The sequence below is a fragment of the Oryctolagus cuniculus genome, chromosome 7 (genome assembly GCF_964237555.1).
Source record: "Oryctolagus cuniculus chromosome 7, mOryCun1.1, whole genome shotgun sequence".
Taxonomy (NCBI): Eukaryota; Metazoa; Chordata; class Mammalia; order Lagomorpha; family Leporidae; genus Oryctolagus; species Oryctolagus cuniculus.
This window is the reverse complement of record NC_091438.1, coordinates 149,400,915-149,418,563: the sequence shown is the minus strand read 5'-3', so window position 1 is coordinate 149,418,563 and position 17,649 is coordinate 149,400,915. Positions and strand designations below refer to the sequence as shown.

The 17,649-nt window shown below is 55.3% G+C and overlaps 1 protein-coding gene across 4 annotated transcripts in view; it reads left to right on the top strand.

The window, feature by feature from the left end:
* The window catches only part of ALPL (alkaline phosphatase, biomineralization associated), a 56,020-nt gene that overhangs the window by 8,800 nt on the left and 29,571 nt on the right, over positions 1-17,649 (top strand). Inside the window, exon 2 of one of the 4 annotated variants that reach the window (XM_051856745.2) lies at positions 576-653. The exons of 1 other annotated variant lie outside the window; for it this stretch is intronic. The gene's annotated coding sequence lies outside the window, so the exon portion shown is untranslated. Of the gene's footprint in view, positions 1-575; positions 654-1,900; positions 1,997-16,258; positions 16,526-17,649 lie in introns of those variants that run through there. 2 more of the 4 variants (XM_051856746.2, XM_051856747.2) reach the window with 2 other exon arrangements.

The window sequence follows — 17,649 nt, the reverse complement described above, 5'->3', positions numbered from 1 at the left end:
GGTCACCTGTGGGGCAGGTGGCCGTCATGCTGTCTGGAGAGGCCAGCAAGGGGGCAGACCGAGTGTGCTGGAGGCAACCAGGAGCGACTTCAGGGAAGAGGTGACCGCAGCCACGAGGGTGTGCAGCAGTGACGGCTCTTGGGAGTCGAGTGGCAGGCACTGTTCAGGGGCGTTGGGGTCACTGGGTCCTTTCAAACTCCTATCAGCCCTACTAGGAGGTGCTGTTGACGTTGCTCCTGCTCAGGGACGAGGGACCAGGCTCAGAAATGCGCTCGTTTACCCAATAAGTGGTTAGGAGCTGACGGCTCTGGAGCGTGACATAGTCAAAATTCATCATTCACTGACTGGTCTGTGCTGTGTGGCCCACGGAGTGCTTGACAAATGAGCCCTTTGTCATTGGCGTCTGAGCCTCCCCCAGCTGTAGGCACTCGGATCCCTGGGCTGACAGGTGAGGAAGGGAAGGGACCCATCCAAGGCCGTGCAGCTCCCAAGTGGTTAATCCAGAACTGGACCCCGGCAGTTTGGCCCTGGGCCGGGGCCGTCATCACTTATAAATAATAGATAAATCTCTGCAGGCCACGTGTGTAAACTCTTCCTGAACCTGTTGATTCTTCCGGAGCCAGACTAGAGGAAGGACGGGTGCAAGGCCAGAGGTGAGTGAATGGCAGGAACGCTGCGGGGGTGGACTGCGTGACGCTTGGGGCCGGCTGTCCCCTGTGTGATTCCTTGGGGAAGGTAGGGTTGGAGTGGGGGGCATAGCCAGGCAGCCCCAGTGTCTCCAGCCCAGGGTCAGGGGGAGGCCAGATCAATTAGGCTGGCCGCTGCTGCTGCTAAGTCAGAACCCTCAGCAGGGATCCTGCCCCAGACCTCACCCCTGGGTTTCTGTCTACGGCTTCCAGAATCTTCCTGGGGTGGGCAGCCTCCCTGCTTGCTGGCTTACGCAAGAACTTTGCTCTGAGACTTCCCCCTGCCTGGGCTGCAGGAAATGGGTCCTTTCCTCTTGGGGAACTATGTGATTTGAATAATCAAGTGTTTCCCCGTGGCTCCCGGCCAGCGGAGCTCTGCGCCAGGCTCTGCTGGGGCTCCGCCGCGGGCCTGCAGCCTCCTCGCCTGCCATGCTCTCCTGCCCCCGGGCACGGCAGGGAAGGCCCCTGTTTGTTTGGCTTTGCCAGACCAGGCCCCGCATGACTCCTGTGATGGGGCAGCGCCTGCCCTGGACTCCACCCCTTCTTGCCTGGAGTGGCTGGGGGTTGGGGGAAGGAAAAGACTGTTCGTGCCCCAGGAAGTGCCTGCCCAGTGGCCTTTCTCCTCAGCTCACCTGGGTGCCTGGCAGGGAGGAGGGAGCAGGAAGGAGGAAAGATACGCCGCAGGAGGACACGCATTCATTCAACAAACCTTTCCTTAGCCCAGCTGTGTGCCAGGCCCAGGCCAGGTGCTGAGTTCACAGATGAATGTGGCCCAGTTCTTGCCGACAAGGAGCTTCCGGGATGGTGGGAGATGGTCAGGCCTGCGACCCAGCAGGGTCCCAGGTGGCACAGGACACAGCCTTGGGCAGAGTGGCCACCAGGTGGGCCTGGAGCAGGCAGTGTCCACTCGTTCTTCCCCAGCAGGTCCTCCCTGAGCACCTGTCAGGGCAGGTGTGGCTGTCCGTGCCGGGGAGGCTTGTGAAGAGTAAGGCAGTGCGTGGGCCGGCAGCACCCAGAGCCGGAGGGTGAGAAGGAGGGAGCCACCGGAGGACCTGGAGGAAGAATGTTCCAGGCAGAGGAACAGCAAAGGCAAAAACCTTGGGCAGAGAGGGAGGAGCTCAGGTGTGAGTGGGGAGTGGGTGGGGCCAGGAGATGATGTCAGAAAGGCGGGCAGTGCCCAGGGTTTGCAGACAGGTGGGCAGAGGACAGGGCGGGGATGAACAGGGGTCTGCCGGAGGAGCGAGCAGCTGGGGGACTTCCTGTTTGTTGAATGGCTCCTTAGAGGCGAGGTTGGCCTTGGGCACTTGCAGGTACACGGGGGACGTCAGAGGCCCAGAGAGGGCAATGCTCCTGCCAGGGTCCCAGAGGGAGGTGACAGGGACTGGATCTAGGTCCCTCCCCCACAACCTGTCTCTTTCCAGTGTATACGCCCCTCTGGATTCAGGTGGACATTTGTTAAGCACTTACTGTTTGCTGAGAAAGTCCTGTAGCTTGCCTGGCGTGTCAGGAGGAAGGTGAGCCTGAGAGGCACAGTGACCTGGGCAGGGTCATTCAGATCCACGCCAATGACCTCGGCCAAGGGACTGAACTAAAAAAAGAGGACAGTCTTCTTGGCCCAGTAGAGTGTTGAGGATTGGCTGAGATAAGTTGCATCTGCTAGGGTGTTTGGCACAGTGTGAGTATTTTTAAGTTATTTGATGGAAGCCTCCTCGCTGGGGTCTGTCCTTGGATTTACCGTGAACTTTGTTTCAGTCATCTCATTGTTAGTTTATAAATGACCTCTTGTCAATTTCATTATTAGAAATACATTTAGGGGCTGGCACTGTGGCTCACTTGGTTAATCCTCTGCCTGTGGCGCCAGCATCCCATATGGGCACCGGGTTCTAGTCCCAGTTGCTCCTCTTCCAGTCCAGCTCTCTGCTGTGGCCTGGGAGGGCAGTGGAGGATGGCCCAAGTCTTTGGGCTCCTGCACCCAAATGGGAGACCAGGAGGAAGCACCTGGCTCTTGGCTTCAGATCAGTGCAACACCGGCCGTAGTGGCCATTTTGGGAATGAACCAACGGAAGGAAGACCTTTCTCTCTGTCTCTCCCTCTCATTGTCTATAACTCTACCTGTCAAATAAAAAAAAAAAAAAGAAATACATTTAAAACATTCAAGAACCAGTGCCCAGTTACACCAGGACTAGAAACTGACGGTAATTCACCCCTCCCCACCCCACTTCCCAAATCAGAGCCTTCCCAACCCCTGCCTTTTTGGAGTTAGGTATTTTTTCATTGATTTTTGACTAATTTTTTTCTTAATGTTTCAATTACATAGACCTATATCACATACAGTTGGGATTTCTCATTCCCCTTTTTATAAGTATTTAAAATCATATGTACATGCATTACTTATGTATAATATGCGTCTTTAACTTTATGGAGGGGTATCATCATTTACTTAACAGTCTGGAGTTTGCTTATTTCCTCTTAATGTTCTTTTGTGACAGAGAGGGAGAGACAGACAAGGAAAAAGACCTTCCATCCAGTGAGTGGTTTACTTCCCAAGTGGCTGCAATAGCAAGGCTGAAGCCAGGAGCCTGGAACTCCACCTGGGTCTCCCACATGGGTGGCAGGAACCCAAATACCTGGACCATCTTCTGCTGCTTTCTCAGGTGCTTTAGCAGGGAGCTGGATCAGAAGTGGAGCAGCAGATGGGGCTGGTGATGTGGCATAGTGGGTAAAGCTGCTACCTGCAGTGCTGGCATCTCATATGAGCACCAGTTCAAGTCCCGGCTGCTCCACTTCCGATCCAGCTCTCTGCTATGGCCTGGGAAAGCAGTAGAAGATGGCCCAAGTCCTTGGGCCCCTGCACCTGCATGGGAGACCGGGAGGAAGCTCCTGGATCCTGGCTTTGGACCGGCCCAGCTCCAGCCATTGCAGCCATTTGAGGAGTGAACCAGTGGATAGAAGATGTCAGGCAAAATGAGAGCTAGATAAAGAGAAACAGATCCTCCATCTGCTGTTCCACTCCGCAAAAGCCCACAACAGTTGGGACCGGGCCCGGCCAAAGCCAAGAGCTTGTAACTCTATCCAGGTCCCCCACGTGGGTGGCAGGGGCCTATCTTCTACTGCTTTCCCCGGAGCATTAGCAGGAAGCATGGTCAGAAGCAGAGCGGCCAGGACTGGAACCAGTGCTCTGATACAGGATGCTGGCACTGCAGGTGGTGACTCAACCAGCCATGCCACAGCACTGGCCCCCCTGCAATAATTGTACTGTAGATTGTAATAAATTGCTTTTATTTTCAGTCTAAAGAAACTTCAATTCATAATTGAGGGCCTTTAAAAGATTTTAAATTATATTGAGTTGTATTTAAAAAGCATCTTGAAATAGTTCTTTTTTTTCTTTCAATCTATGAGTGTAGTTTTCTTTTCTTTTCTTTTTTTGACAGGCAGAGTTAATGAGAGAGACAAAGAGAAAGGTCTTCCTTGCGTTGGTTCACCCCCAAATGGCCGTTACAGCCGGCACACTGCACCACTCCAAAGCCAGGAGCCAGGTGCTTCCTCCTGGTCTCCCATGAGGGTGCAGGGCCCAAGCACCTGGGCCATCCTCCACTGCACTCCCGGGCCACAGCAGAGAGCTGGCCTGGAAGAGGGGCAACCAGGACAGAATCCTGCGCCCCAACCAGGACTAGAACCCAGAGTGCTGGTGCCGCAGGTGGAGGATTAGCCTATTGAGCCACGGCGACAGCCTGAGTGTAGTTAGTTTCTAACGTTAAACCATCCTTGCAGTCCTAGGACAGCCCTAACCTGTTCACGATGTGTATGTTTGGTTATGCTCTAGTGATATCTTGTATAGAATTTTTTTTTTGACAGGCAGAGTGGACAGTGAGAGAGAGAGACAGAGAGAAAGGTCTTCCTTTTGCCGTTGGTTCACCCTCCAATGGCCGCTGCGGCCGGCGCATCGCGCTGATCCAATGGCAGGAGCCAGGTGCTTCTCCTGGTCTCCCATGGGGTGCAGGGCCCAAGTACTTGGGCCATCCTCCACTGCACTCCCGGGCCACAGCAGAGAGCTGGCCTGGAAGAGGGGCAACCGGGACAGAATCAGGCGCCCCAACTGGCACTAGAACCCGGTATGCCAGTGCCGCAAGGCGGAGGATTAGCCTAGTGAGCCGCGGCGCCAGCCTTGTATAGAATTATTATATCAATTTTGTTTTCCTGGCTTTGGAATTGCAGATGTGATGGCCTCAGAATTAGAAAAATTGCTCTTCTACTGTTCTGACAAAGGTTTGGATAAATCGAGATAATTTGTTTCCTAAAGTTTGGTAGAACTCACCTGTTAAATCACCTTGTCTTACTTGCTTTTCTTTGTGGTTTTAATGTCTTCCTGTTTTGGTGTATTTTCAGGCGTGTGTGCATGTAGTCTGTATTTTCAAGCATATTGGCATAAGCTTGTTTATAGCATTTTCTTACTCTCCTTTTTTTCCATAATGTTGTATTCCCTCCCTCCTTCTGCCTCTGCCTCCTTATCTTGCTTGATTAAAGTCACCATGGGTTTGTTGACCTTTTAAAGGACCAACTTGTGGTTTGACCTTCTCAATCGAATCTTTTTTTGTTTGTTTATTTTGTTCATTTCTGCTCTTCATAATCTCCATTTACTTTCTTTGGGTTTCTGTTTTTTCTAACTTCCTAAATTGGGTACTTAGCTCATTTTTTTAAAAAAAAATTATTTATTTGAAAGGCAGAGTGACAAAGAGAGGGAAGGAGAGATACAAAGGGGGAGGGAGAGACACAATGGGGGAGGGAGAGACACAAAGGGGGAGGGAGAGACACAAAGGGGGAGGGGGGATGGGAGGGGGGGGAGAGAGAGAGAGAGAGAGAGCCCTTCCGTCGACTAATCATTTACTTTCGACCAGGGCTGGGCCGTCCAAATTCAGGAGCCTGGAACTCAGTCCAGATCTCCCACATGAGTGACAGGGGCCCAGGTGCTTTTTCATTCCCATCAGCGGGCAGCTGGATGGGAAGTGGAGCAGCTGGGACTCAAACTGCTGGCTTGGCCAGTGGCAGCTTAACCTGATCTGCCGCACCACTGGTCCCGAGCTTGTTGACTTTTAGCCTTCGCTGTGTTGCAGTTTTTACTATGTAGTGTTATCATCCATTTCTTAGTAACTTTTAATTTCTCCTCTGGCTTCTCTTTGATCCACGAGTTCTCTAGGGATGTTTTAATTTCTAAGGGTATGAGTAATTATTTGTCCTAAGTTCTAACTGAATTGCACTGTGGCCACAGCATGTGGCTATGTGAAATCCTCGTATTTGAAATGAGAGCCTTGCTTTATGGCTTGGTGTGGAAACAAATTTTAAAATGTTTGCGTGTTCCTGAAAAGAATGTGTGTGTGTGCACTGTGTTTATGCTGCGCTCCATTTTTGTTTCAGATTTGTCCTGCTTTTTCTGCTGTAATTCGTTGTTTTATCGCCTTATTCCCACAGAGACGGAACTGGCATATTCTCATATCCCTTGGTCTGCTCTTCCGATCAGTTTCTGTACCCTTCCCCCACATGCCCTCCGGCTCCTGACATCATGTTAATGATTGTCCAGATCTTTTAGTTCTGAGTTATTAGAGATACAGTCTACAAACTACTTGTTCTTTTCTTTGATCTTGGAGTTACTTGCTCAATCTTCAGACATCTTTGTCTGTGGACCTTGTTTATATTATGTCGTTCCTTCAAAAACAAATCATTTTGGAGCGAATGGAGGGTGTCTTTTTGTTCAAACCTGAATCTGAATGCTGTGACTTTTATTAGCCTATAACATTTGAAGGTGAGTTTAGCTGGAAATAAAATTCTTGCTTTAAATTTTTTTCCTTTTGGACAGATCAATTCAATTTTTTAAAAAGATTGATTGGTTTTTATTTGAAAGGCAGAGTTACAGAGAGAAAGGGGGAAAGAGAAAAGAGAGGGAGAGATGTTGATCTTCCATCTGCTGGTTCACTCCCCAAATGGGCACCACAGCCAGGGCTGGGCCAGGCCAGTGCTAGGAGCCAGGAGCTCTATCCGGGGCTCCTACATGGATGGCTGAGACCCAGGCACTTGAGCTCCCAGGATGTGCATGACCAGGAAAAAGAATTGAAAGGAGACGAGCCAAGACGAGAACCAGGAGCCTGGAGGTCCATCTGGGTTTCCCACTTGGGTGTCAGAGGCCCAAGTACCTTGGCCATCTTGTGCTGCGTTCCTAGGCACCTTATCAGGGAGCTGGATTGGAGGTGGTGGTAGCCAGGACTTGAACTGGTGCCCACATGGGATGCTGGCACTTTGCAACTTAGTCCTTCTGCAAATGATTTGTTTTTCGCTAGACTTTTAGAATTTTTTTTATATTTTGACATTCACATCAATGTATCTAAGTGTGAGTTTTTAATTTTCCTGTCCTGATTGGTATATTTCCCACTCTTTCAAACTGAGATCTTTCATTTTTGTTTAGTTCCAAAATTATCCTCATTATTTCTTCAAATATTGCCTCCCTTAATTTTTATCTTCTTGGTCTCCAATTTTTTAAAAAAGACTTATTTAAGGCCGGCGCTGCGGCTCACTAGGCTAATCCTCCACCTTGCGGCGCCGGCACACCGGGTTCTAGTCCCGGTTGGGGCGCCGGATTCTGTCCTGGTTGCCCCTCTTCCAGGCCAGCTCTTTGCTGTGGCGCGGGAGTGCAGTGGAGGATGGCCCAGGTGCTTGGGCCCTGCACCCCATGGGAGACCAGGAGAAGCACCTGGCTCCTGCCATCAGATCGGCGCGGTGCGCTGGCCGCAGCGCGCCGGCCACGGCGGCCATTGGAGGGTGAACCAACGGCAAAAGGAAGACCTTTCTCTCTGTCTCTCTCTCTTTCTCACTGTCCACTCTGCCTGTCAAAAAAAAAAAAAAAAAAAAAAAAGATTTATTTATTTGAAAGGCAGAGTTACAGAGAGAGAGAGAAGCAGAGACAGAAAGCTAGATCTTCCATCCACTGGTTCACTCCCTAAGTGGCTGCAATGGCCAAGGCTGTGCCGGGCTAAAACCAGGAGCCAAGGCCTCCATCCAGGTCTCTTGTGTGGGTGGCGGGGGCCCAAGTACTTGGAGCAACCTGTCCTGCTTTCCCAGGCACATTAGTGGAGCAGCTGGGACATGAACTGGTGCCCATGTGGGATGCCAGCCTTGCAGGCGGCAGCCTGACCCACTACCCCACAACACCGGCCTCCTGGGATTCCTGTTATCTCCACATTGGCGTGTGGTTTTTGTTGTTGCTGTCTTTTTTTGGCTAAGGTAAAATTTCAGACAGATCTTAAGTGTTCAATGCACTTTCACGAATGTTTGTGTATCACCTTGGCTTCCCCCAAGCCAGGGCTTTCATATCTCTTCCCAGCCAATTTTGCCTCCCAAAAGTAACCATTATTCTGATTTTTTTTCCATAGATGAGATGATTTTTCCGTAGTTTCATATAGATGGAATCAAGTAGTGTGAACTGTTTTAAGCACATCTGTGCTTGCTACGCTAGAAGTTCACTCCTTTTTGTCGCTGAGTTGTAGTCCATACATCAGTAGTCACGACTGTTTACTTATTCACCTGTCGCTGGTTATTCTAAATAAAAATCCTTTATTTCCATTTCATTTTAAAATGTATTCATTTAAACTGGAATGGCAGAGAGACAGAAATAAGACAGAGATTGTCCATCTGCTGATTCCCTCCCTAAACGTCTGTGACAGCCAGGTGTGGATCAAATTGGAGCCAGGAGCCCAGAACTCCGTCTGGGTCTCCCACGTGGGTGGCAGGGACCCAAGTACCTGAGCCGTCACCTGCTGCCTCCCCAGGTGCGCATCAGCAGGAGACTGGAGTTTGAAGCAGAGCTAGCCAGGTCTTGACCGCAGGCTCTCTGATAGGAGAGGTGGGCGTCCCAAGGGCGTTAGTCAGTGTGCCAAACGCCTGCCCGTGTGTTTGCATTTCTTTTGAGCAAGTACTTAGGGTTAGAATTATTGCATCACGTGAGTCTATAAACATTATCAGAAACTACTAAATTCCTTTCCGAAGTGGCTTTATTATTTTATACTCTCATGGCCGATATAGGAGACTTCCAAGTTTTTCTACGTCTTGCTGTTTTGTCGTGCTGTTCTTTTGATGTATGTATGTGTGTGTGTGCACGTGCGTATGTATGTATATTATTTGAGAGACAGAGACACCAGGATCGCCTGTCTTCTGGCTTACTCCTCACATGCCTATAGAAGCTGGAGCTGGGCCAGGCTGAAGCCAGGAGCCAAGAAGCCCCTCAGGTCTCCCAGAGGGGTGGCTGGGATCCAGCCACTGGAGCCATCACCCGTTCCCTCCTCAGGGTGCAGTAGCAGGAAGCTGGAACTGGGAGTGGAGCCAGGGCTCTAACCCAGGCACTTGGACACGGGATATGGGTGTCCACTTCCGTCTCTTGATTGGATGCTGCCGTGACGATGAGCGTGCGGTGGGCTTGATCTCCCTTTCCCTGGTAGGTGAGGATGCTGAGCGCGTTTCCGGGCAGTCTGGGTCACGTGCGCGTTTTCTTCTTTTTGGGGTCTTTCGCCCTCGGAGAGGGAGGAGCGTGCCTGACTCTGCCTTCAGCCTAGGGAGGGCTTTCTTTGCCGGGTGCGGGTCTTTGCTCTGTGCGCTGTGAGCATTTGTGTCTCGCTGTGGGTCTGCTCTGTTCGGCTTCTTCATGGTCTCTCGAGGAGAAGCTGTGTCCAGCTTTGGTGTAGTCCGGCTGATCATCTTTGTCACCTGTGAAATGAGTACTGTGTGCCCTTTGGTTTTGTTCTAGAACCTTCCTGATCGCGACTTTGACAGTGAGCCTGATGATCCTTGTCAAATTAATTCAGATTGAGCGAGATGTTCCATTCACTTTTCTTTCCTACTTCCTGGTTCTCAGCCGCCGCTGCTCCCCCTGCTCCTCCCGGAAGAGTTCCCCCAGCTGACGTCCTGCTTCCCTGTCGGGTTCTCCCGCGGCTGGACCCACTCTGCGTTCTCTTCTCCCCGTTTCTGCTGATATTTCATTTATGGTTGCATTTATTTCATTTATTTTAGGACATTTGCACACTTTGTTGTCCTGGTGGCTGGTGCCTTCTTTTGCGTGTTCCTGATGCTTATTTGAAATTCTCAGTCCACCTGTTGTAAATCGGCCAAGCCCATTGCCATCTCTGTCAGGCTGCTTTTCCTTAGAGGGAAACTCTGCTTTAATTGTGAGCTCCTCACTGGCTTGGCCATCACCCCTCCCCCTCTGCAGGCCTGGGCTTCCCTCTGGCACCCCAGGGACAGACAGCTGGGGCCTGCGAGGAAAGTGGGGACAGAGCCCCCTGGAGGCCCATCAGCCCCTCCTGATTCCTGCAACCCCGCGTTTCCTGTGGAGCTGCCCAGATTCGGCCCCGGTGTGTGCTGGTGCCACCTGCCGGCCTGCGGGTGTCCAAGTGAGGACCCTGGCCCCGGGGTGCCAGGACAGTGGGTGTGTGCATAGGGCCGGGGAGGCGATGGAAGTGTCCAGACCCTGTTTTCTTTTCTCCACCCTGAGGGACAACACCCCGCCTTCCCTCCCTGCTGCCCTGACACCAGTGTGAAACGCCCATTTCCCAGGGAAATGCTGTTTTCCTCACAATTGCCTGGGTTTTGTGAGGTTTTCTATCATTACTCCAAGATTGATTGAGTCTTCCCTCACTGTTGGTATTTTGTTTTTAAAGATTTTTTTATTTGAAAGGCAGAGCATGAGAGAGCGAGGGAGAGACAGAGAAATGCCTTCCAATCGTTGGTTCACTTCCCAAATTCCTGCAAAAGCTAGGGCTGGGCCCGACCAAAGACAGGAGCCAGGAACTCCATTCGGGTCTCCCATGTGGGTTACAGGGGTCCAAGTACTTGAACCGTCATCACTGCCTCCCAGGGTGCACACCGGCAGGAAGCTGGATCGGAGGCGAAGCAGCTGGGATGCAAACAGGCACTCAGATGTGGGATGTCAGTGGCAGCTTAACCCGCTGCACCAGGGCACCACTGCTTGTTTTAAGGGCCAGGTGTGCACACCTCAGCCCATCACCAGCTGGACTTCAAAAGAACCTCAGCCTGGGACCGGTACTGTGGCATAATGGGTTAAGCTGCCCCCTGTAGTGCCGACCTACCATTTGGGTGCTGGTTTGATTCCTGGCTGCCCCACTTCTGATCCAGCTCCCTGCTAATGGCCTGCGAAAGCAGCAGAAGATGGCCCAAGTGCTTGGACCCCTGCACACACAGATGGGAGACCTGGAAGAAGCTCCTGGCTGCTGGCAAGAACCCCAGCCTGATTAGCGATGCACCCGACGTAGAAGAATTCTGGCCAAGGGTTTTAAATAAGCGTTAGAAATGGGCCAAAGAGAGTCACAGCACACAACAGAATAAAGAAGTGTTAGCAACAAAGCACGGGCGGAAATAGGTGAAAAGCGAGGCCCCTCCCCCAACCTGTGCACACACCTGTGACTCACAGGGCTCCGACGAAGACTGGTGTGGCCTCCAGACCCTCGCATGCGCCGCTCCTTCTGCTTACACTGCCTTCCCCTGCTTTCTGCAGAGAAGTCTCCAGTACACCCAGAAGATCTGGGGGGTACTCAGTGCTGGCGTGGATTTTGGAGCCAGAAAACTAGGGTGCTGGTCCCGATTCTTCAGCTCCAGGTTGTGTGGCTTTGGGCAGGTCTTGCTACCTCTCTGAACCACAGGCTCCTCCAGGGAAGAAAATGAGAGTGTTGTCCCTGGAGCCCCTCTGAGCTAGAAGAGTGGGCGAACTGACTCCTTTCTCCCTCCCCTGTGGAATAGAGGTGATAGCGTGCCTCCCTGTGAGTGTGGGAGCTCATGACTGCGGTTGCTTCTCTGCCAGGCTCTGCTAAGAGTTTTTGCTGCAGCCGCACTCGATCTCACGACAACTCGGCAAGGCCGCTAAGTGACTAAACCTGTTTTACTGATCGGGAAGCTGTAGCTGCAGGCAGCCACTTTCCAAGGTCTGTGGCCAGGCGGGAACCGCGGGCCCATCTCCTCCAAGGCCAAGGTCTTCCTGCTGTGCCACGGTGTTCAGAAAGAGGAGGCTGCCGTTTGAGGGATTCTGGAACGAATCCAGATGGGAAGACACCCTGCCCCGGTGACGTGTCTCTTCCAGCCCTGGGCTGGGACCATGCAGGCGATGTCTTTTGTAGGTTTCCTGCAAATGTGGGTTTCCTACGGCCAGGGGCTAATGGAGGAGGCTGAACCTGGGTGGGTGGGGCCAGCTGGGTCTCGCGGTGACCTGGGAATGCCAGCCATGCTGGAAAGGGAGGTGGATTCCGGCAGGACGTGGAGCTAGCCAAGAGGAGGACGGGGTTTTCCCCAGCCCAGAGAAGGAGCTGGGGGGGGAGGGGGGCTGGGTGACAGATGGGGGTCCAGGGCACTTGCAGAGGGCAGGCTGCAGCTTCCCACGCCGCCTATGCTGTCCGTCTGGGCTGTGCTCTGTTTCTGTGAGCCTCAGTTTCCTCATCTGCAAATGGGCTGCTAGGACCTTTCGGTCAGGGCTGGGGAGAGGGCACGTGGGGGACGGGGTGGGGGTGCGCCTGTGCAGCGGCTGCGGTGGCCCGTGCGGGACTTGCGATGCATCCCAGCCTGTGGTCGTGTTCTTGGCTTCGGCGGGTGTTGCATGGTTGCGTGAGGCGATTTCTTGGCAGGACCTTCTCTGGCCATTCGATTTGTATTTATTGTCATTTTATTTGAAAGACACACAGAGAGACATAAAAACAGTGAGATCTTCCATTTGCTTGTTCGCTCCCCAAATGCCCACAATAGCTGGGGCTGGGCCAAGCCACACGCAGGAGCCCTGGAACTCCCTCTGGGCCTCCCACGTGGGCGGCAGGGACCCAGGGACTTGAGCCACCACCTGCTGCCGCCCAGGGTGCGCACTAGCAGGAAGCCGGAGCCGGAGCAGAGCCGGGCCAGGAGCCCAGGCGCTCACCTAGGGTGCGAGCAGCCCGAGGGGTGGCTCCACTGCTGCACCCGACGCCACCCCTATTTATTTTGTTTTATTGTTTTGGACCATTAGATTTAAAACTGCAAGCCTCTCTCTCCTCCCCATTTCCTTTCCTTCCTGTGCTCCCCACCTGCAGTGGACGGTGCTCTCTCCCGTTGTCTGCCGGCCCCACCGGCAGGGACTCGGCTGCTTCGTTCAGAGCCTAGGGCAGCCCCTGGCAGGGAGCTGCCCAGTGAACAGGCGATGAGGACTGCTGGCTGAGTGACTTCTGGGGCAGGGCCCAGGGCACGGAGGTTGCTCCGTCCACCCCAGCGGGGAGGTAGGGCAGGGGCGTGGGAGAGAGGCGGGCACAGGTCGCTTGGGTGACAGGGCTGCCCAAGAAAGCACTGGTGCCTAGAACTGGGGGGGGGGGGGGGGGGTGGTGTCCCCAGTCTCCTCTGCTGTGGCCTGCAAGCAGTGAAGCCTTTGAGGAGAGCAAAGCTGGGTGGGCCGGAGCACGGGGGCTTCCTAGGAAGTCAAGACCCTCGGGCAAGCAGGAAGCCCATGGTTGGCTTTCCTCTTCTCTTTAGCTTGATATATTATTAATTTATTGACTTATTTTTCATTTTATTTGTGAGGCAGAGAGGCAGACAGAGAGAGAGAGACCTTCCGTCTGCTGGCTCGTTCCCCACATGCTCACAACAGCTAAGGCTGGGCCAGGCCAATGGAACTCCCTCCAGGTCTCCCACGTGGGCGGCAGGGACCCACGTGCTTGAGCCACCACCTGCTGCCTCCCAGGGTGCGCATTAGCAGGAAGCTGGATCAGGAGCAGAGGAGCCGAGACTGGCCCCAAGTGTCCGATACGGGCTGTGGCCGTCCCAGCTGGTGACCAAATGCCTCCCCCCTCTTTAGCTTTTGAAACCACCCGGAGTAGTCCTAAGCGGAACAGAGTGTCTCAAAGAAATGGCAGGCTCAGCCCCAGCCCTTCCACTCCAGCGGCCACGAGAGAAAGCGCTGGGCTCGGAGCCAGGCAGAGCTGCGGCCTTGGCCTGGCCTTGCCCCTCTGTAGCCAAGAGACCTGGAGCAAATTGCTTCCCTCGCTGAGGGTCGGTTCCTGCCTCTGAAGTGGGGGCGGAGATAACGCCTCCTCCACGCTGCCTCCTGGGGCTCTGTGTGCGGACTGGGAATGAGGACTGATCTGGGCTACACTGAAGGGCCTTGGAGACCCGGATGGAGTTCCAGGCTTTGGTCCTGGGGCTGTTGCAGCCATCTGGGGAGGGAACCAGTGCATGAAAGATCTCCCTCTCTCTTCTCTGTCACTGTGCCTTTCAAATAAATGAAAAAATCTTTTTTAAAAACAGACACTTGGAACCTGTGGGTCGGAAGTTGAACTAAGCTGATGGTGGCCTGGCGGCAGGTGAGGGTCCGACCCCGCCGGAGACCCTCCTCTAATCCACACGTTTATAGCATCCAGGTGGAAGCCCACTTGCCTTGCACTGGACTCTTCGCACGTCGCTGGAGCGCGTTAGCCCCCTTAGCTCGTTTGCAGGATTCGCCGCGGGCAGACGCGGCTGAGGTTGAGTGACGGGGAGGTTGCTGGCAGTGTGGGGGGGCAGGGGAAAGCTGGGGTCAGCCTCTGTAATCAAGGAACAGAGACGCCAAGGCAAATGGTAAGAGGGTTAGTGGGCTCGTGTAACCGGGATGCTCAGAGGCAGGCTTCAGGCATGGCTGCATCCAGGCGTCCAGGTGCTCTCACCCAAGGCTCAGAGTCCTTGTCTTTCTCCATCCGCCTTCCTGCTGTGGGGCCTGGACATTGGCCCTGGCCGCCGGGTGCCAGGGTCGCCATGAATTTCAAATGTAGTTGCAGCCAGGAGCCTGGTGGGCTGGCTGGGGAGCCTGCGCAGTGCCCCTCCCCACCACTTCACAGCCCACGACCGCACCGTCCAGGTGGAGGCTGTGTCTTGCATTTGTGTCAGTTGGCAGCCACCTGGAGCTGGGGACAGGCCCAGTCCAGCCACTGGGGACAGGCCCAGTCCAGCCAGAAAGGGGGAGGTTGCTTCCCAAGCAACTGCGACACTATCAGGCCGTGATGGCCAACAGGGCAGCCGGTGTCACAGCAGTCATCAGAGAGGCACTGAGGACGTGGCCTTGAGAGCCCGCCCTGGAGGCCCAGTGGAGTTCATTACCCTGCGCTCCGGGGAGGAGACAGCTCGGGGATGTTAGACCTGGGCGTGGACTTGTGACCCTAAAAGCCCCTACCTGTCTCACTCTGTGCGTCACAGCCCCGGGGAGTGGATCTGGGAGGGAGGGGCTCACACACTCGCAGCCCCTCCCATTCTGGAGCGAGTGAGAGGTCCCCAGGAGGCTGCAGTCACACGAAGGGGCCTGTCCCAGGCAGCGGTGGCCTCGGTGTCCTGCAGCTCACCGCCCACACGCTCACACACGCACACGCACACACGGTCACGCACACGCAGGCTGAGTGAGGGCCTGCGCGGTCCCGGGGGTGGCCGAGGTGCCGGGTGGGTCTGCGCCCGTGCTGGAGGCTGCCCTGGCGGATGCTGGGATCAGGGTGGCAGAGAGAAACACTGATGCGGACAGGCCTGGCCTGAATGCCGCTGCTCCGGGGACGTGGCCTTGAGCGTGACCCTGAGCCGCTCTCCCGTCGGCTCCCTCTGACCTCAGCAGAGCGTCCCCTCCCACCCTGCACTGGGCTCTTGGAAGACCAGGCGGGCAGCTCCTAGCTCTTCCTTCCTCATCGTGGCCTGGGGGTTGCTGTGTGACCTTGGCTGGGTTCCTTAACGGCTCTGCCTGCCCGCAGCCATGATAGCCTTCACCCTACAGTGACGTCATGTGGGCGGGGCCGATGATTGCGTCAGCAGCGCGGGGCACTCCCCCGAGCCACTGCTGCCGCCGACTGATGCTTCCTGTCGCACACCCACCTGCCCGGGCCTTTCTCTCACCCTGTGCGACAGCGTCTTCCTGCAGCGGGACAGTGGCACAAGCACTGTTGGGCGTCACCCCCAGGTGACATGTCAGCAAACAGGTCCAGACAGGTGAGGCGCTGTGCCCGAGACCACACGGCCCGTGAGCAATGGCTTCCTTGTGGGCAGCCCGCCGGGTGCCAGGGTCGCCATGGACTATCGAATGCAGTGGCGGCCCGGAGCCTGGTGGGCAGCTGGGGAGCCCACAGGAAGTGCGAAGGCTGCTGTGTTCAGGTGCGGCTGCACGGAGCCTTCTGGAAACATCTGCGGACTCCCTGTGCGCCCGTGAGCCCCCTGCCTGTGCCACCAGAGGGTCTGCTTGTGTTGGCCGTGCCTGCGGCTTCCAAGCGCGCAGCCTCCTTGTCCAGGGCCTGCATGGGCCATCTGTGGCCTGGACACGTCCTCTCCTGGCGCAGGGGTGGGGTGGGGGCTGCCAGGAGGTCGGGGCAGGGAGTGGGCTGGGTCTGCTGGGCCAGTGTCCAGCCTTGAACTGAAGCAGGGGTTGGGAGAGGGGAGGAGCTTTACAGGGCCACGCCCCCGGCCAGGTGCCCTCCTCCCCTACTGCCCTGCAGAGCGGGCCTCTGGGCTAAGCGCAGGCAGTTCTGGATGCAGCCCCCGGCCACTGGTCGCTGTGTGACTCAGGCCGGTGGCCTCACCTCTGTTCCGTAAAGAGGACGGAGAAGCCCTCCCCAGGGGCTGTGATGGAGACCGAGGGAGTGCCGTGGGCGTGAGTCCCAGCGCAGGTGCGCGGAACCGGCTTCCCGACGAGTGGGTGACGTGTTCGGCCCCTGTGCGGACTGCGTGCGGGGTGCAGGGAGGGTCATCGCCAGTCTTGCCTGCTGCTGTAGGAGTCTACACTTGGTCCTGGGAGACAGAGACATCGGCTTGGCCTAATACTTGCTCTGTGACCTTGGGTAAGCGCCTTAACCTCTCTGTGCCTCTGTTTTGTCATCCGTAACATGAGGACAGCCATAATGCCTGCCTCGTAGGTTGCGGGGATTAAGTGAACTAGCCTGGCACCGAGTAAGAGCTGGCAAAAGTTTGCTTTCTTCAGAAGCAATGTAGTGATTGTAAAGCAGGGATTTTTCTAGAAGAATTTCACATTGAGCGCTTCTCTTTAGTTGGTACAAATCATCACCGTATAGAATTCCAGGCATTGGCATCCATGTTTTGCCTTACAGATGGCCTCAAACTTTCAGGAACTGCCCCCAAATCCTTCCTGGTCACTGGGGAGATCTCTCTGCCTCTGCTGTGTGACCTTGGGGAGGTCGTGTACCCTCTCTGTGCTCTGCTTTGCATGTTGTCGAGTATGCGAGCAAGGGTGGGTCAGCAGTGTCTCCTGGTACCGCAGAGGTTCCTACTGCTGGGATGCTGGTGGCACCACGAGTGGGGAGGGTGGCAGGTGCCTCAGAGACACCCGGCACCCGCTCCCCACCAAGTCCTCTCTCACCAGCACCCTCCCACCCCCGCGGTCCTGCTCGGCTTCAGGCTCTGTCGGAGCCAGGTGGCCTGGGGCAGAACACGCACCGCTGCGGCATGGCATGGCCTAAGGTCTCGGCCCCCCCCCCCCCGTGAGGCTGCCTCTCCTCCCACAGCCTGAACTTTGGCTGGCTTCAGGCCTCTGCCCACAGAGCTGCTCTGCGCTGGTCCTGGTGCCCCAGGGACCTCAGAAAGGCCTTGACTCAGGAGCCCAGACCCTTAGGGAAGCTGACTCTGGCTCTGCTGTGTGGCCGTGGGCAGCGGGCAGCCCAGCTGTGCCTCCCTGTCCTTGCCTGTGATAGGGGGCTGGCGATGAGGTGTGGGAGCGAGGCGGGGTGAGCAGCCCGGGAGCACAGCCCTCCTGGGGCACCCCAGCTGCCCTCCCTCCGTCTTCCTCCCCGACGCTGGCCTTTGCGCACCCGGGCCTTGCTGTCGGGAGCACCTGCTCTCTCTTCCGGTGCTCAGCCTGGCCTCCTGCCCCCTGCTCCTCGGAACCCTCCTGGCTGACCCTCCCTCTGAGAAGGAAAGAAAGCGTCGGACTGGTGGGTTATTACTCGCT